General features: G+C 39.3%; 1 pseudogene; it reads left to right on the plus strand.

The window, feature by feature from the left end:
- The first annotated feature begins 7594 nt into the window (after window positions 1-7594).
- Window positions 7595-8601, plus strand: LOC133099333 (olfactory receptor 52B6-like; annotated as a pseudogene).
- Window positions 8602-20983: the final 12382 nt, after the last annotated feature.

Here is a 20983-nt window from a genome sequence, read left to right on the forward strand (position 1 = left end):
GGTGGGCAGCAGGAGGCCCAGGTCTGTGGGAACACGGCTAGGGGGATGGGGATGGGAGACCGAGATCAGCCTTTTGGGCAGGGGTGAAAGTAGGGAAGGTGAGCAGGAAGAGAATCTGGGATCTCAGGGTGGGGGAACGGGAGGGTCCACATGGAAGGGGTTATGAGGCCCCTGGGATAGGAGGCTTTGGGAAGATGTTGGGTTTGAGAGATGTCGGGGGTCATGGGAGGGAAACCTGAGGCCCTGGGAAAGAGGTCTATAGTTGATGAGTGAAGGGGCAAGGGCAGCATGAAGGGCCCAGTTTGGGGAAACATACCAGTCAGCTGTGGCCCCGTCCTTCCTCTTATACAAGGCTCGAAACTGCCCTCATCTTGCTGAACAGCCACCACTGAAGCCTTCTAAGCCAGAACTCACTCCATCAGGTCTCCTCTGTGACCTCAGCACCGACATCACAGCCTCATACAATGGATTTTTGAGACTTCTCCAAGGTGCTCTGAATCCCTGTGGGCTTCATCTCCCCCCGCCCTTCAACTCTTCTATTTCCTTTGTCTCAATTGCCTTCTTCATAGTGAGGGGCCTGGGCTGACACTTCCTTCTCAAGCCAAGAGTTCTGCTTTCACACAGCTGGTATGTGGTATGTGGAGACTCAGACTGGGATTGGACAATTAAGGAAAGGTCCTTAATCCCTTGCGTGCCCATGAAAACCCAAATTCAGCTACTTGCCAGTTGAGCCTCTTCCTGGCATCATATGTTCCTGTTTCCTCTCTGATTCAACATTAGCCATGAATTCTTTATTTATATTTCAACATATTGACTTTCTAATGGGTAGGATCTAGAGTATGAAAGAGAGGTTCAGGATGAAATAAACTTTTTATTTTTTTTCCCATTATTATTATCCCCCAGAAAAATTCAAAGAATGGATTGGCTATTTGTTGAGGTTAAAAAGACCAGGAAATAAGGTTGTTAAATGGAAAATTGAGTTCAGTTTTACATATATTTAAGATGTCTATTTCACATCCAAATGAATGTGTAGGAAGGTAGTTCAACATTGTGAGTCTAGAGTTCATCAGCATCAACAGAGTATTTAGAATTGTGCAATTAGTGAGCATAGTAAAAGGATAGAGGTAAGAAAAAACTGAGTCATGGATAGTACAATATTTAGAAGTCTGGAAGATTAGATGAATTCAGCAAAGGAAATTGAGAAGAAATAAAACATTAAGTAAGAAAAAGAAGTTAGGGAGAGAAAGAAGCCAAATGAAGAAGGAGAAGAGTTTCAAAAAAAGGAGAGAGTAACCAACTGTGTCAAATGATCCTGGTAGGTCAAAAAGATGAGGACGGAGAATTGATCACTGGATTTGAACAAGAGAGACAGGTTAGATTGGGGGCCATGATGAGGCCAATTTGGAAGAGTGGTGAGGACAGAAAACCTGATTGGTGTGGGTTTAAAAGTAAATGCATAGGAAAGAAAGTGAATCCAATAAGAGTACTATAAATGAGAAAAGACAGATGGCTGCATAGAAATGGGGGAATAAAGGCTTTGTTGTCGTTGTTGTTTTTTCTTAAGATGAGATGATTACAACATGCTTTTTTTTTAAATTAATTAATTAATTAATTTTTGGCTGCGTTGGGTCTTTGTTACTGCACACGGGCTTTCTTTAGTTGCGGCGAGTGGGGGCTACTCTTCATTGTGGTGTGCAGGCTTCTCATTGTGGTGGCTTCTTTTGTTGTGGAGCACGGGCTCTAGGAGAGTGGGCTTCAGTAGTTGTGGTGAGCGGGCTTCAGTAGTTGTGGCTCCCAAGCTCTAGAGCACAGGCTCAGTAGTTGTGGTGCACAGGTTTATTTGCTCTGTGGCATGTGGGATCTTCCCGGACCAGGGCTCGAACCCATGTCCCCTGCATTGGCAGGTGGATTCTCAATCACTGCACCACCAGGGAAGCCCAAGGTGAAAAATAAACAAGGATTTGAAAACAGACACTAGGAAGGTTATGAATGAAAGAAGCCTAAGAGGAAATGCTTTAGGAAGGACAATGAGAAGAGAGAAAGAGAGAAGGAGTAGCATTGAAAGCGTGAAAGGGATCTAGTATTGGAATGGGAAATGCAAAAACAAGTTCAGTGAAACATTCAGGCTAAGAGACTCAGAGTTGGTGCTGACCACCCCCACTTAGATGCTCAGAGTGTCTATCAATAACTCTCTTCTATCTGGCTCTGTGCCAAACAATATCCCTATGTGCCTTAGATCCTTGTGTTGAACAGAGGCATATTGGCTTGAATGGTAGAGGATGAAGTTGGAGCTGAGGAAGGGAAGGACACAAAGGGAGGAGAATCTCTGCTCCCGAAGGAGAGGAGGGAATAAACACCATATGAGGCAAGGTGTGAGATTCAATTCTATATATTAAGGAAGCCTAAGCTGTGTATGAAATACTGAATTGAGAAACTGTAAGTCTGAGAAGGTTGCAATGGAGAGGTAAGTCTGGGTCAGATATTTCTGGAAGGAGAGAAGGTTATTAGTATGGCCAGATGGATGGAGAATAGGAACCAGGTAATAGGAAAGTTCTGTGGCAATATTCAAGGAGGAATGGAAGGCTGTTGGAAAAAATTGTCTAGGGTAGCTGGAATGAATTGTGTTTTCCTGGGAAGTCAGATGGGAGAAGGGCAGTTTGGAGGGTCACTTTCCAAGTGAGGATGAGGAGATTGATGAGTAAGTGATCCTTGGCTCCTAAGGAGGATGCAGGGATCATAAATGATACAGAGGTTCTGTCCTCAAACATTGACAAACAATTAATAGTTATTCTACTGCATTTGGGGGACCACTTAAAAAGAACAATGTTCCTAGACAGAGCAGTCAGGTAAAGGATTCAAAAACAGGTGGAAAAAGGAATTCATTGAAATATAAGCGATACTTTTTCTGGTAATTTTTCCAAAGAGGACAGAAGCAGGAATCAGTGGGCAAGGAAACTGGCCATTTAAAAAGTGGAAGTTCTGGACTTCCCTGGTGGCTCAGTGGTTAAGAAGCCACCTGCCAATACAGGGGATGTGGGTTCGATCCCTGGTTTGGGAACATCCCACATGCCGTGGAGCAACTAAGCCCATGCAGCACAACTACTGAGCCTGCGCTCTAGAGCCTGTGTGCCACAACTACTGAGCCTTTGTGCCACACCTACTGAAGCCCACATGCCTAGAGCCCATGGTCTGCAACAAGAGAAGCCACCACAATGAGTAGCACGTGCAATGCAACAAAGAGTAGTCCCGCTCGCCACAAATAGAGAAAGCCCATGTGCAGCAACAAAGACCCAACGCAGCCAAAAAAATAAATAAATAAAATAAATAAATTTATTTAAAAATTAAAAAAAAAAAAAAGTGGAAGTTCTGAAAAAAGAGGCTGCCAGAGAGACAAACTTTAAGCAGAGTGCCTGAGGTTGCTCCCTGGTTTGAGGGTGTGGCAACATCAATGGGTACCTGAATTGGAGGAAAACAGAAGTCACATAAATGAATGATGGAGAGATAATGTAAACAGAGTCTGCCTGGGAAGCTGATAATTTAGAAAAAGAACTGAAATCAGAGAAGAAAAGTTTATGCAGGTGCTGATGTGACTGACAAAGGTGGGAGCATGTAGTAGAGGATGAACACGTTGAACGATGCTGCAGAAAGAAAGAAAGAGCACAATGAATGACAGACTACAGACAAGAGAAGAATGTGAGGACAGAATATCTATGATTATAAATCCATGACTTTTATGATATTTGTGTGTGTCCTTCGCAGTGTGAACTCACATGGCTGAATGGGTGGGAACTTACCTATTCTGATCATTTTTTTTAACATACACTACATGTCAACTCTATCCCAGACACCAGTGAATAAGACACAGCCTGACCTTTAGGGAGCTCATAATATATTGGGGCTGAAAATATTTCAGTGTGATAAATCCTAGAGAGAGAAGTAGATAACTGCAGGGGAATATAGGAGTACAGAGGAAGTACATAACCCAGCCTTGGGAAATGAGGAAAGTCTTCCTGAATGAGAAATATAAACTGGCTAGATTAAAGGGGAGGTTGGGGATAGAGGAAGTGGAATTTATAAAAGAGCCAGTTCAGAGACATGCATCTGAACCAGTATGAGTGGAGAAAGCATAGTATGTGTGTATGAATCTATTAGGCAATGGGAAATTATTATCTGTGATCAAGTAAGTAGTGTGCTCAAAATTACCTTTTGGAAATACAGTTTATATATGGAGGCTGGTTTAGAGACTGGAAGGACTACAGGCTAGAAGACCAGTTGGGAGGTCTTTGGATAAGTAGACCTGGAGCCTGAAAAGCATTATAAATGGCAACTATAGATTTGGAATGTCTCAGCACAAGCACGCTAAATGAAACCAAAGCAGGTGACAAGATGGGCCGGGTAGAGTGAAGAGTGAGGGGAGCATAGAGACCCCAATAGAAAATACCAACAGTAAACCTTCCTTCAGGGACAGATGAACCCTTTATGAGGCCTAAAAAGGAAGGTCAGGGACAAGAGAAGAACCAGTGGATGGTAAAGAAATCAAAGCCAAAAGAAGTATCTAATGAAAGGTGTGATTTTGAAGGAAGAAGTGAGACAGGCTAGGTGAATAGGATATTTGTATTGTGGTTGTTAATTTTTTTGTTTTTTATTTTATTTATTTTATTTAATTTTTGGCTGCGTTCGGTCTTCGCTGCTGTGCGTGGGCTTTTCTCTAGTTGTGGCGAGCGGGGGCTACTCTTCGTTGCGGTGTGCAGGCTCCTCATTGCAGTGGCTTCTCCTGTTGCAGAGCGCAGGCTCAGTAGTTGTGGCACACGGGCTCAGTAGTTGTGGCGCATGGGCTTAGTTCCTCCACAACACATGGGATCTTCCTGGACCAGGGTTTGAACCCATGTCCCCTGTACTGGCAGGCAGATTCTTAACCACTGCGCCACCAGGGAAGCCCCTTGATTGCTTTTAAGACTAAAAATATTTGAATTTTCATAAGTAAAGATTCAGGAAATTAGGAGTAACTGCTGGTAAATAAGAGGGGGGATAATTGATGGAACAAAGTCCCTGATGAGGTAGGAAAGAAAGTAAATTCAGAGAATAAGTGGTAAAATTATTCTTGAAAATATACATACATACGTATGTATACAAATGTGCATGTTTATAAACATATGCATGCATGCAAGTATCTATATATGTACATTTGTGGGGTTTTTGTGTTTTTTTTTTGGTGTGTGTGTGTCTGTATATCCAGGTTGTTTTAAAAATAATTTAAGTCCACAAAAATAAAATGACAACTGCGTGAGGTAAAGGACGTGTTAATTAACCTGATTGTGGTAATCATTTCACAATGTATACATATATTATCATGTTGTGCACTTAAATATATACAGTTTTTATTTGTCAATTATACCTCAATAAAGCTGGAAAAATTAAACTTTAAAACTACATATTTATTTTGAGAAAATTGATATTTTAACAATCCATCAAGACTTCTGATCTGTGTACATGGTGTACTTCTCCACTTATTTACATTAAAAAAAAATCTCTTCTGGCAATATTTTGTAATTCTTTGTGTAGAGGCTTTGACAATTTGAGTTAAATATAGAAAGAAAATGTTCAATTTAATTTTATAGTTGTTTGCTGCTAGTATAAAAAATATAATTGATTTATATTGCCTTTGTACTCTCTAAATAAATAAACAAATACATAAACTACTTTAGGGGGCTTTCTCGTGCCTAGGTAAAGTAAAATATATTACAGCCCTAAGGTAGGAAACATCGAAATGCAGGAGAGACATCAACACTACTTCCTCTGAGAGTGAAGGACAAGAGAAGAGGTTGCTTTCAGAGATAAGATCAATTTACAGGAGTGGAATAAAAAGAGGAGGAGTTGCCTCCTGACAGTCTCGAAATCTCAGGTAAGTAGGAGGGAACGTAGGGAGGAACAAGAACCTGGGCAGTGGTAAAAGTTGTATGGTCGTTGTGAGAATAATTTAATAGGACTGAGGAGGGGTAAAGTAGCCTAACATGTAATAAAGGCTATTGGTATGATTATGTCATTTTCTTCACATCCTGACTATGTGAGCTGAAGAAAGCACTGGTTAGATTTAGCTGAAGCCTCAGCATTTTCACAGAGAATGCAGCAGAAACTAATTGGGACTGAGAAGTTATCGGTCCTGTGAGATAGACATCTAGACCAGATAGGGAAGAAAGTAAAGATGTTCTTACATCAGTGGTTCACAAACTTTCACATGAATCAGAATCACCTGGTGATCTCGCTTAACTAGAGATTGTTGCTCTGACCTCAGAGTTTCTGTCTCATTAGGCGTGTGGTAGCGGCCAAGAACTTGCAAGTTCCCTGGTGATGCTGTTGATGGTGGTCTGGGGACCGCACTTTGAAAAGCATTGTTCCACACCTTCCTTCATGTTCTGGGTGATAGCACCACACTTCAGAGCCACATAGGTGACTCAGGAAGCACCACACAATTTAATAAGGCTTCCACAGACAAAATTTAATTTAACACACTGATAGAAAAACAATTATGTTATTTTCAAGATCAGAAAATTGTTTCTCAGAAGAGAAAGACAAATACCATACGATATCACTTACATGTGAAATCTAAAATATGACACAAATGAACTTCTCTACAAAACAGAAACAGATTCACAAACATAGAGAACAGACTTGTGGTTGCCAAGGGGGAGGGGGGTGGACCGGGAGTTTGGTGTTAGTAGATGCAAATTATTACATATAGAATGGATAAACAACAAGGTCCTACTATATAGCACAGGGAGCTATATTCAATATCCTGAGATAACCCATAATGGAAAAGAATATGAAAAATAACTTACATATATGTATAACTGAATCACTTTGCTGTACAGCAGAAATTAACACAACATTGTAAATCAACTATACTTCAATTAAAAAATAAATTAAAAAAAATTTTTTTTAATTAAAAAAAAGAAAATTGTTTCTCAGAAAAGACAGTGACTTGTCCAAAATCACACAGTCTAATTGACAGAGATCTCTGAACTAGAGTTATTCACACCCTGTCCAGTGTTCTTTGTAAATGCCAGAGCAGCCTTCACTGCTTTTGTAGTTGTCAGAGCATCTGTGACTGGGGGAAAAGAGACATGGAGTCTGCAGTGCCCACTGCCCTCAACCCTACTTTTCCACATAATCCACCAGGCAGAGGCAACTGCTCTTTGGTGTGAGACTGTGGCCCTTTGTGGGAGAACCTGAGGCTTTTGCAGAGCTCAGTACAGTTCACATACCCATAGAGACTGTCTGATTTTCTAGCTGTTCCTGCTCTTTTCCAAACTGGTGGCACTCTACTGAGTCTGGCAATGTTTTTGAGACCTGCAGGTGCCTGAAAATCTTATAACTGTATGGGGGGCCTCTGAATAAGGACACAGAGCCTGTCTGTGGGGGTCTAGAGCTCTGTACTTTGTGCAGATGTTGGGTGTGATTCCCTATAGAGAATATGCATGTGTGCAGAGCCCAACATGGTTGTAGGACCTGTGAGTGTGTGCAGACCTTGTGGCTGATGGCAAGCCTTTATGTGCACTCTGCTAATATATACGAAGTCTGAAGCTGTTTTTCCCTTATGGCACAGGTGAGGTTTCTGCAAAACATCATGGCCGTTCTATCTGCTAACAACACAGCTGCTGTGAACAACTCTGATACTTGCCTGGTGGGCTGCTTCCTTATTGGCATCCCTGGGCTGGAGCACCTACACATCTGGCTCTCCATCCTCTTCCACACCATGTATGTAGATGCTCTGGCAGGCAATGGCATTTTAATTTGTGTCATCCTCTCCCAGCCAAGCCTGCAGGAGCCCATGTACATATTCCTGTCCATGTTGGTCAGTGCTGATATCTTGCTCTCCACTTCCACCATGCCCAAAGCACTGGCTAACTTCTGGCTAGGGAGCCACATTTCCTTTGATGGCTGCCTCACCCAGATGTTCTTCATCCACTTCCTTTTCGTGGCTGACTCTGCAGTCCTCCTGGCCATGGCCTTTGACCGCTACATGGCCATCTCTTCCCCTTTGAGATACGCCACAATCTTCACCAGCACAGTCATTGGGAAGATCGTTGCTGCCACGCTGGCCCACAGCTTCATCATCATGTTTCCACCCATCTTTCTCCTCAAGCGCCTGCACTACTGCCGATCAACATCATTACACATACATTTTGTGAGCACATGCGCATCGCCCGTATGTCCTATTCTGAGATCTCCATCAACGTCTGGTATGGGTTGGCAGCTGCTCTACTCTCTGCAGACCTGGACATCATCCTTATCACTGTTTCCTGCATTTACATCCTCCGAGCTGTCTTCCACCTCCTTTCTTGAGATTCCCGGTCCAAAGCCCTGATTACTTGCAGCTCCCGCGTCTGTGTCATCCTACTCGTCTACATCCCTGCCCTCTTTTCTGTCTTTGCCTATAGGTTTGGTGGAAGCCTCATCCCACACTATGTCCATATCCTCCTGGCCAACCTCTATGTGGTCATCCCACCTATGCGCAATCCCTTTATTTATGTAGTGAGGACCAAGCAGATTTTGGAAGGGGCTAAATAGACGTTTTAAAATCTTGCCAAGAAATCTAAATAAATGCTCCCAACTTGACCTCAAATTAATCCCTTTCTATACCTATTAATTGTTCTATATTCACCTTCTCCTCATCTCTACATCTTCCATTTATCCCTGTGTTATTCTCACCCATGTTCCAATTAATTAAATACATGTTCTACTCAAATCTACCTTTGATTAATTTTCTTAAAAATGTATAGTAATACCCACCCCACTTTCTTCCATCTATTATTCAAATAACTTCTGATCCCCCCACTATCTCAAGAAAAACTAATTAGGGGAAATGTGATAACTTATCTGGCATCTACTACCTAAATAGTACTTTTCTCAGCATCCACTTTCATTTTCTCCTAAATGTGATACCTGATCACTCATATAATTTTGCCATTTAGATTTGCTAGCTCAACATCTTCCTCACAATGGAAACCCCTGAGAACTGTCATGTTTAGAAACTCATAGTTCCCTGGGATGACACTTATTTTTATTACCAGCTACACATGTCCATAATTACACATGTTTAAATACCCAAGTTCAGAGACACTAACACACAGTAGCATACACAGTAGGTGGACACATCCATTTATCATCAGCTAAATGTGAGCATACCATTTCAAAAACTTTTATCAAATAAGCCTGGGCCACTGTTACCTGTTCCAGACAGAGCTTTCCTCAAAATATAGATAATAGTATAGGGATAGAGTACTCTTTTCTATCCAAATATGTTTTGTATTTAAAAATTGTAGTCATCATTAAAATGAAAAGTCAAATACCTACTCTTATCTAATAGACATAGACTTACATATTCTTTAATAACTTGTTAAAGAAATATAAACATTTACATGTAACTTAGTTGCTTGCCCACTAATCATTACTTATTGACACCAGAGATTAGGCTAGCCTTATGTCCTCGAAGATTGAGAAGAGCAATTCAGCCTGAAATTTATCCCAAGTCCAATTCATCCTCAAAAACCTAGCTCACATCTCAATGCTGTCCACTTCCATACTCAGCCCACAGTGAAAGATCCATCTTTCAAGATTCTCCACCTCTTTTCATCTAAATCACTATTTTGTTGGGTCCTGAGACTATTTCTTCTTGTTTTATTAAAGATCTTTTTCATGTTGGTGTCTTTATGCCCTGTCTAGAATGTATTCCTTGAGGAAAGAGGTTATTTTGAAAGGCTTTTTATTTCTATTGCTCCAAAGCGTAAGAACCTGCTCATAGCAAATATGCAATATGTGTGTATGTGCATAAAATTCTTATTTTAAAGATTTTTTAATATCACTTTTATGCTCACATTTATTCTTCTTTGAGTGAGCTCTTCTCAGCCCTGGGATTCAGTGTCAAGTAGAGGAGAGAACTGTGTTAGGTGCGAGGCCAGGCTTTGACTTAAAGCCTGGATCTACTACTTAATTATTCGATGAGTTTTAAAGGTTGCATAATCCCAATGAACTTCCTTTTCTACTCATCTGTAAATAAGATGAGGATGGTGTAGCATCATTTATCTATTACATAGTAAGCATTCAATGATTGTTCAGTTCATTTTGCTCTTTCTTCTTTCCACATAGCTTTCTGCATAGCTTTCTTTATCCTAGAGATAGTATAATGAGAATTAGAGAGAGAAGTTATTAACATTTATTATGTGGAGGAGAAAACAGGAGTAGCGGTTAAGTTTTGGGGTTGTGGATTTTTGTTGGAATTCTGACTCTTCTGTATACTATGTGACTTTGGGCAAGTTACTTCACCTCTCTAGGTTTCAACTTTCTCACATTTAAAAGGGAAATACTAATAGTACCTTTCTCTTAATGATTTGATGAGAAATATACAAATATAAGATATGCATATATATGTATATATTCACATATATATCATATAATAGTGCTTGGCATATAATAAATGCTTTACAAATAATAGCTTTACTTGTATTGTTGTTTTAATTATTAATAGCTCATCCAACTCAATAGCTCATCACCTCATAATTAATAAAAAGTTGTCTTGAGACCTAAGCCTATTGCATGGATTATACTCCAATTTTGTTTCTCTATCAAGAAATAGGAAGAAAACAAGAATCAAAAGAAAAGTATTTTAATCTAATGTTTACAGTAACTGAATTGAACCAAATATAATTTTGAAATATCAAAATTAAATGCATTTACAAATCTTTGTAGACATTGCTTTAAATACAATTATGCCACTCAAGACACACAGGCCTTCTGGTGGTTTTGCAGATACAGCAAGTTCATTTCCTCTTCAGGGCTTGGTACTTGTTAATCTTATTGTCTGAAATGCTCACTTCCTATACCTTTAAATGACACACTCCCTCCACTCAGTGTTCTGTTTATATGTCTCTTTCACTGAGACATCTCTATAATTATAATCTTCCAGTAAAACAAACAAACAAACAAACAAAAACCATGCCTCCCTTTTTTTCCACAGGAAAAAAAACCCCACCATAAACAAAGTCAAAAGTCAATGGCAAACCGGGGAGAAATATTTTCAAATTATATTATAGATAAAAGGTTAATTTTTTCTTAAAATGTAGGGAAAAAATTATCAAAAGTTTGATGAAAAAAGAGGACAAAACATAATTAGAGTAAGCTTAGCTGTTAACAAGAGAAAGTATAATGAAGACTACACCAAAACACCATTTCTTGTCAGATTGGCAAAAATTAAAAGGATTGGTAGCAATGTGAGAAAACAGGCCCTTTCATACATTGCTCCTGAGTAAACAATGTGATAGAGTTTCTGCAGAATTAGGAAATATCTTAACAAAATTCTTATGCATTTTTCTTTTGAATCACAATTATAGGAAATTACCTTTCAAATGTACCTTCATAGGTATAAAACAACATACACACAGGGTTAGTCATTATGGCAAAGTTTTTGTAGTACTAAAATATTTGAAACAACTTCACTCGAGTCTGAATTCCTAGATTCCAAATCCACACCCTTATGTTTACTGGTAGTGTAACTGTCCCCAAGCTACACAAAGGCTTTAGAGTCACTCAGACTTGGGTCAGAATTGCACTCACCATATTCAGTACATACTAGCTATTTGTCACTGGGAAATATATTTAACCTCTTAAAGGCCTGGCTTCCTTCTCTTTAATAAAAAAGATAATAACACCGACTTCAGAGTAGTTTTGATTATTTGATTATTAGATTATTAGATATGAGATTACCTACATATAACAAAATAAATAACTGGAGTTTTAATGGACATTTCGTTGCTCTCACTGTTTCACTATTATAAAAGAGGTGGAATATATTCAGGTATATTTGTGTGCACCTCTGGGAGGACTGTATTTCTATAGGTTAAATGCCTAAAAGTGGAACATTTAGGTCATAGATAATGCATTCTTGAAATTTTGATAAATTATTATTTTTTCTTTATTTTGAGACAACTTTCTTCTATATCTTCTTTATATTTTTATTATTTTTATTTATATTTATTTATTTATTCTTGGTGGCACAGCTTGTGGGATCTTAGTTCCCGGACCAGGGATCGAACCCGGGCCCTCAGCAGTGAAAGCACAGAGTCCTAACCACTGGACCACCAGAGAATTCCCTATATTTTTAATTACAAAATTAACATGTGCTATTAGCAAAGAATTAAATTTGAAAAGCGGAACACAAAGCTTCCCTAATGTTATTTCCACAAAAGTAACATGTTCTTGTCCAGAATCAAAGGGAGAATCTTCCCTTTTTCATGTAAGAAACACCGCAAGGGAGCCTTTCCTTGTGGATTGAGGGTTAAGAATCTGAGAGGGAGATTGAATAAAGGAGGTGTAATCCAGCAGGTATGACATAGTTTATATAAAAAAGTATCCAGAGGTTTGAGATAATTCTTCTCATGGAGTCCCTATCACTCTTTCAAGTCTCCATCTCAACCCTCCCCTATCATTATCTAAAGAGTTATTCTCAAATATCTCTGAGAATGCCCAAATGAATGATGGCTTTACCTTTCAATTTGACAGATTTCCAAAGAATTGAAATTGAAAGAACAGTAAGAAGAAAAAGCTAGAACAGTTCCTTCCCCCTCCCACTTGCACTTTTCAAAGCCTTACAGCCCTCAATCTCATTAATTTAAACTTTAGCCCTAGAACAAACATCAAAAGACTTCAGATAATACTTTTCTGTGTGTGAGTTTCCAGGTGTCACAGCCTACTGATGGTCACCATCCTTTATTTATGCTAGTTTTATTAATGAGAAAGTTTATTAAAAGACGCATTTGCCTATCTATGTCCATATCAATTAGGATTTGAATTAAACAAACCTAAGGTGTCTGTTCCATTTTAGCAAATTTTGGTAACTGCTTCTACCTCACCTCATATTCTTCCCTTTGGTCCTTAACCCTTCAGTCTGAATAGCCTTGAATAAGTTGAGAGACTTAAAGTGCAGCAAGTCCACGGGAGTGAGAGACTGGGGAAGGATGAAAATGAAAGACATGCTCATTTTTGGAGAAGTGGTGAATAGAACTGAAGCTCAGAATAAGCAAGGATCATCTACATCAGTATTGAAGTCATCAAGGATCATGATAAGAGAATAATTATGGAGAGGAGAGGAAAGGAAAGGAGAGGAGGGGAGGGGAGGGGAGAGAGAAGAGAGATAAAGACAAAGATTCAGAAGCAGAAGCAGATGCCACCCGGGAAAGAAGGAAAAAACAGGAATTCGTAGGTAACAGGAATATGGACAATTAGTGAGAAGTGTAGTATGATAAAGTGACATAAAGATGCTAGGGTTTTATATTTTAATAAAAGGGAGGGAATTAGTGATAAGGTGCAGGGGTGACCTCCAGGCCAGGAGATCTGAGAAGTGTGGGAGAGAATGAACAAGTGTATATGGAGAGACAGGTTTCGGTTAGCCAAGAAAGTAAAGAGGACGTTCCAAGGAGAAGTTGATAATACAGGGAATTTTGCTGATGGCTGACTATGAGTCACAGGTTACTCAGTAAAGGATTTCAAGAGTTGGAGACGGATGATATATGGAATCAAAACTAGGGATATCCGGAGCCTTATGGAGATGAGGATCTGAGTGATGACCTTGAATCATGAGCTTCTTGCATCTGACAAAACAGGGATAAGATACATAATAGCATAGTTCCCAGTGGTCTCAAAGCAGTGAGTGGTGGGGAGTATTATGAGGAGGGAGGTGTGAGAATGGAGATGTGGAGGCTGGGGGAGGGGCTGGTCTTCTCTGGAGCAGGGGAGCACTCTCTTGATTCCTGGGGCATCACCCCAACATTCCATTCCCCTTTTGGACAAGATGGACTTCATCTATTCTCCACAAGGCAGTCAAGTTTTCCCAGGCTCTTTTATGCCTTCAGTACACAGTGTTAGACTCCATAACTTTTAAAGTGCTTATAAACATATTTGGATCCTAAAAACAATATGGACCTAATAACTCCTTAATATAGGGGGGAGAGTAAGCTACAAAACCAAAATTAATCAATGCTTAACTCACTATTAACCACACTTCAATAATGCTTCAATTCAACTCTCCTAATTACTTTTAATAGGTGGGATGTAGGCATGTTTTCTTTGTTTTAAATTGTGATGGAAAAGCAAAGATCACTGAGGCTGAGACCTCAATACCACTATCTATTGGCCTCTGGTATTATTAAAGCCTGTTTTACCTGCTGTTCTTTAAAATCCTGACACAGTTCTTTCTTGCTTAGGGCACACATTTCTTCCTCTTCCCACTTTCTGATTGGTGCTGCAGAGTTCTAGACTTGGAATGACTGAATGTATTTGAATTGGCTCTATAGGAGGCTTTTCTGGCTGCTCCTGTTGCTTCAAGACACTTCCCCACCCCCAGAAGCTTTCCTTACTTTCTGTCCTCTTCTGCATGTGCAAGTATAGGTGAGTGAAGCCAGGCAGCCTTCATCTTGCCTTCAGAGGGTTTCACCTCACCCACCAGACTTCAGCAGTTGGCTGCGGTTGGGTAAAGAAATGTAGGGAATTTTGCAGGTTTAAAGTGTAATCCAAGCTTGGGGAGAGACATAGAAAAGCTGATTTCGGGCCATGAAGTGGCTGTGTAAAGGCCATTGTCCAGCAGACCCTGACCTAGAAAGCTGAATGAGATGGGAGGGGGAGCCCTGAAGCCTTGGATAAAGGGATTAATCCCTTGGATAAAGGAATTCAGCCATGAGATAAGAGGAGATTGAGAGGCCAGCAGCCCACATTTCTTTCTGCTACAGGAGGTAAGTCCAGTTTCTTTTCTTCCTTTTTTTAATTTTAATTAGCACTTTATTGAAATACAATTTATATACCATACTATTCACCTATTTCAAGTGTATGATTCAATATTTTTGGTATTATATTCATAGATCTGTGCCACTATCACCACAATTTATTTTAGAACATTACCATTACTCCCCTGCCCCCAATAAAATGTATCCCCTTAGCAATCATTCACATTTTTCTCCCATCCCACCCCCAGCCCTAGGCAACGACTAATCTACTTTCTCTCTTTTTTTTTTTTTTTTTTTTAAACATCTTTACTGAAGTATAATTGCTTTACAATGGTGTGCCAGCCTCTGCCTTACAACAAAGTGAATCAGCTACACATATACATATGTTGCCATATCTCTTCCCTCCTGCATCTCCCTCCCTCCCACCCTCCCCATCCCACCCCTCTAGGTGGTCACAAAGCACCGAGCTGATCTCCCTGTGCTATGCGGCCGCTTCCCACCAGTTATCTATTTTACATTTGGTAGTGTATATATGTCCATGACACTCTCTCACCCTGTCACATCTCACCCCTCCCCCTCCCCATATCCTCAAGTCCATTCTCTAGTAGGTCTGTGTCTTCATTCCCATCTTGCCACTAGGTTCTTCATGACCTCTTTTTTTTTTTTTTTTTTTCCCTTAGATTCCATATATATGTGTTAGCATACTGTATTTGTTTTTCTCTTTCTGACTTACTTCACTCTGTATGACAGACTCTAACTCCATCCACCTCATTACAAACACCTCCATTTCATTTCTTTTTATGGCTGAGTAATATTCCATTGTATATATGTGCCACATCTTCTTCATCCATTCATCCGATGATGGACACCTAGGTTGCTTCCATGTCCTGGCCATTGTAAACAGAGCTGCAATGAATATTTTGGTACATGACTCTTTCTGAATTATGGTCTTCTCAGGGTATATGCCCAGTAGTGGGATTGCTGGGTCATATGGTAGTTCTATTTTTAGTTTTTTAAGGAACCTCCATACTGTTCTCCATAGTGGCTGTATCAATTTACATTCCCACCAACAGTGCAAGAGTGTTCCCTTTTCTCCACACCCTCTCCAGCATTTATTGTTTCTAGATTTTTTGATGATGGCCATTCTGACCGGTGTGAGATGATACCTCATTGTAGTTTTGATTTGCATTTCTCTAATGATTAATGATGTTGAGCATTCTTTCATGTGTCTGTTGGCAATCTGTATCTCTTCTTTGGAGAAATGTCTATTTAGGTCTTCTGCCCATTTTTGGATTGGGTTGTTTGTTTTTTTGTTATTGAGCTGCATGAGCTGCTTGTAAATCTTGGTACTTTCTCTCTTTATAGATTTACCAGTTCTGGACATTTGAAATAAATGGAATCATACAATGTGTGATTTTTTGTGACTGATTTCTTTCATTTTGCATGTTTTCAAGGTTCATGCATGTTGCTGCATGTATCAGTACTTCATTCCTTTTGATAGCTGAATAATATGCCATGGTAGGGCTTCCCTGGTGGCGCAGTGGTTGAGAATCCACCTGCCAATGCAGGGGACACGGGTTCGAACCCTGGTCTGGGAGGATCCCACAGGCTGCGGAGCGGCTGGGCCCGTGAGCCATAATTACTGAGCCTGCGCGTCTGGAGCCTGTGCTCCGCAACAAGAGAGGCCGCGATAGTGAGAGGCCCGCGCACCGCGATGAAGAGTGGCCCCCGCTTGCCGCAACTAGAGAAAGCCCTCACACAGAAACGAAGACCCAACACAGCCATAAATAAATAAATAAATAAAAATTTAAAAAATAAAAAAGATATTAAAGATATTAAAAAAAAAAAATATGCCATGGTAAAGATATACCACATCTTGTTTATCCATTCATAAGTAGAAGGACATTTGAATTATTTCTACTTTGCGGCTGTTATAAATAATGCTGCTATGAACGTTCATGTGCAAGTATTTGTAGAATTATATTTTTACTTCTCTTGGGTTTATACCTAGGAGTAGAAATGCTGAGTCATATGGTAACTATGTTTACCTGTCTGAGGAACATGCCAGGCTGTTTTCCAAAGTGACTATACCAAATTACATTTCTACTTGCATGTATGAAACTCCCAATTTCTTCATATACTCTATAACATTTGTTGTTATTAATATTTTTTTAAAATTCTAGCCCTCTTAGTGGGTGTGAAATGGTATCTTATTGTGGTTTTGATTTGTATTTCCCTATGGCTAATGATGGTAAGTACAGTTTCCTGCCATGTCCCAATTAGCCCTCATTTATACCCCTGGCAATGGGACTAGAAATCTAATGTTAGAAAGATTAATTAATGAATAAAAATATGTTAAAGTAAATCCAATTCATTTAGAATGGTAGATGCATCATATTTAGACTTCTATTTTATTCTTCTTGGAGCTCATGCTTCAGCTATCATCTCTTAAAGAAGATGATAATCTCTGCCCATTTTATTTTCCTGGGTTGTCATGAAAATTGAATAATGGCTTGAAAGTCTTTGGTGAAATTAAATGTACTATACAAACATGAAGAAAGAAAAATGGTAGAGAGTTTGTTCACAGAAATGGGCTTTCCAGCTACCTACCAAACTGGACATTTGCACAGCAAAAAGCAGTGTCTCTGGGTTTGTTCAATGAAGTGCAGACCTGCACTTGCCATTTCCCTGTGCTTGTTCCAAGTACGTTTCCTGGTTTTTACTGGAGATATTGGGGGACTACAAGAGAGAATGTGGTTGACTGCCTAAGAGAGAAGGTGGCTCCTGATCCCAGCCTCTTTCCTATCTAAAAAGTGATACCCCTTTCTCTACTCTCTTGTAGGTCTGACTCAGGAGATAATTGATATATTATAATAACACACTATTATATCAGATGGCAGTCTGTCCTAGTTTTACTTCTTGAAGTCTTTGGATATAATAAGTGCAGAACATCTTGCTGAAGTGCAGTACAACTCTCATTATCCTAGAGTTCAATTTGTCTTGAGTCTTTCCTACAGTTCAAAGGAACAGACTCTTTGCCTCCTCAACTAAAGCCAAGGCTTCACAGAGGACATGAAGGTGAGTATAGAAAGAACTAAAAGAAGTCAGAGAAGGACAATCTAACCTGACATCAACCCCACAGGAGAGGCTTTTGAGTGACTAAGTATGGAAAAACTCTAGAAATTCCGTGATCTAGGGTATGGGTATTATATGGCCTGAGGGCAAGACTTGAGTTCTTCCTTCTACTGTGATGGAAAGCATGGGTCATAATGCTACGACTCCCAGAATTGATTCAGAATTTGAAGAGGCAAGTGAGTCAAAACACTCCCAGTGATGAGATCGACAGGCAGAATATGGCTCAGACTACAATTTCTGTAGCACAATAAACAAGTTTTCAGTAATAAAAGTAATGTGAGGACACAGGAAGAGAATCACCAATCCTGAGACTCTTTTTACTCCACATCTCCCACTGACTTTGAGAACTTGCCAAACTCTCTTACCATAGACACTTGCCCATTCCTGCTGATCACAAATCCTTAATACCCAGATCAGTGACCCATATCTGCTAACTGCTCAATATCCCATCCTCCCTACCCTATGATTCCCACAAGGGCTCATACCACAGTTCACAAGACAAAGTGACTGACACTCCCCACCCCACCATCATCCATATATTCTGTTCTGGGACACTTTTCCCCTCCTGTGGGAGAAAAGAAAAACAGGTTTAGTCCAGAAGTCATAAAACACTGCCCCCTTTCAGAAAGGCTTAGTATTGCCGTCATAAAAACAAGATCAGGGTCCAGGCAGATTATTCTAGTGAACCAACTGGGGGTCATGAGAAGATACAAAAATAAGAACTCCAGGGTCTACAGCCAGAGAGACTTGCTGGAGATAAAGAGGAGTCTATATTACTTTCTTTTGGTGATCTGATCCCTGAAAAGGAAGTCATGTACTTTCTTCCTTTCTTCCTTCCACAAGCCAATTCTGAATAATTAGTACATTCTGTGTATTGTTCTACACTCTAGATATACACATATGAATACAGAAATGATCCCTGGCCTTAAAGAGTTCAGAGTGTTATTCTCCAGCCTCTTGTTTCCTATCATTCCATATATACTCCTTAGGGTTATAATTGTATCCCGTGGCTTTAACCCTCACATAGTGTGTTGACTCACAAATCTAGAGTAAAATATAGTGGCTACAGCTTACTTGGAATCCAGAATTTATTAATCTTATACGAATGATATCCAGAAAATGCTAACTTGGTTTAAAAAACAACAACAAATGTGCATTTTTTTTTCCCCCAGCAAATTGCTTTATCTCCATAATTCCCCACCTTGGTGAAGAGTCTCACCATCTTTCCAATAGCTTAACATAAAAATCAATCTTAGAAGTTTGGGATTAAAATATACACACTACTCTATATAAAGTAGATAACCAACAAGAATTTACTGTATGGCACAGGGAACTATACTCAATATCTTGTAATAATATATAATGGAAGAGAATATAAAAAAATAATATATATATATTATATATAATATATATATTATATATAATACATATATATATATGGTTGAATTGGTTTACTGTACACCTGAAACTAACACAACATTGTAAATCAACTATATTTCAATAAAAAATTTTTAAAAAGAAAAAAAATCAATCTTAGATTCCTCCTTCTTCCTTCCTCCAATATGCTGCTGTCACAGCCTAATCATTCCATCTTAGCAACTTGTTTCATCAGTTCCTTCATATTCTCACCCTACTCCCTTAGTTTATTTAGTTTCATCTGGACTGTTTCAATAGTCATTGAATGGATCTCCCTGATTTCAGCATTGTGCACTTCCAAGCCTCCAACTACCCAGTCACCCAACAGATCTACCCAAAATACAAATTACTGCATTTTCCATTGCCTGTAAAAGAATAAAATCGAACGTCATGGAATAGCTATTGATTGATGGAAAGTAGATGAGCAGATACATTACAGAACAACAGCTATTCAGTACCTGATCTGCCAGATAATTTTAGGCAAACAAATGTAAATTGAGTTTTTCAGAGTTTCTTTGTAAAGACCATGTTCCATCTTTCACAAACTTCTCTGTGATAAGCTGAATTTTAAGTGCGAAAATTGAACCTGTAAAAGCAAATGAAGATACCTTTAAGGGGGGAGGGAGGGTGGATTGGGCTTGAATAAAGTGGGGGTTTAAAAGTGTGCGGTGTGGTGAAGGAAATAAGAAAGATCAAGGAAAACTTGTTAGGAGAACTTGAAAGATAAAAAGATATTTTAAAAACAGCAGTGTAACTTTTGACTTGGAATTTTGGAGTAGCTGGTCTATTAAGAGAAATACAAATCAGAAAAGAAATGCAAGCTGTATTGAATGGAATTGATTACCAACTCTTTGATTATTCATCCTCATGTTTAAAAAACCTTTTGATGAAATGAATTTTGAGCTAATTCTTGTGCTAGATACCAACCTTCTTTTGAATCTTTTCCTTCCCACACCTAGATACTGGTCTTCTTTAATATCAAGGCTCCCTTGAGCTTTTGCCTTGGCTTTTTGCTCTGTTCCTTCAAGGAACTTTCCCTAGAAATAAGTTTCTTCAGTGTGCTCCCTTGAATATCAGCTCACATTTCTTTTTTTTTTTTCTATTTATTTTTTATTTTTATTTTTTTAAGATTATTTTATTAATTTTTATTGGAGTATAGTTGCTTTGCTCAGCTCATTTCTCTTCTTACTTGTATTCTTCATCTCTTAACTTACATACTTTTTCTTCTTAATGTCCTTCATTGAGATGTGAGAGTAAGAGACCTGGTTGTACATCTATAGTTACTTATCCTTAATCCCCACCTACACATTGTCACCAATTTCATGAAGAGAAAACCAATTATTAACAAATTAATTCTCTTCTATCTATACTCAGTAGCATCTAGTTAAGTAACTTTTCCTCCATACTAAAAGCAATAACTAGCCATTTACTCGTCCTGGATTTAGGCATTTTTTGTCAGCTCCAGACCTCTTCAACTTGCTCAGGGCTGCCAGGTGACCTTTAGACATTCAAAACATGTCATTCCTCATCTGCCCCCTACCATCTCTCTCTCTGTTTCACACACACACACACACACACACACACACAAAACTCCTTAATGATGGTTTCCTGGCAATGTCAAGACAATTCAATGGGGAAAGAATATGGTCCTGAGGCAAAAG

The sequence above is a fragment of the Eubalaena glacialis genome, chromosome 10 (assembly GCF_028564815.1).
Source record: "Eubalaena glacialis isolate mEubGla1 chromosome 10, mEubGla1.1.hap2.+ XY, whole genome shotgun sequence".
Classification (NCBI taxonomy): Eukaryota; Metazoa; Chordata; class Mammalia; order Artiodactyla; family Balaenidae; genus Eubalaena; species Eubalaena glacialis.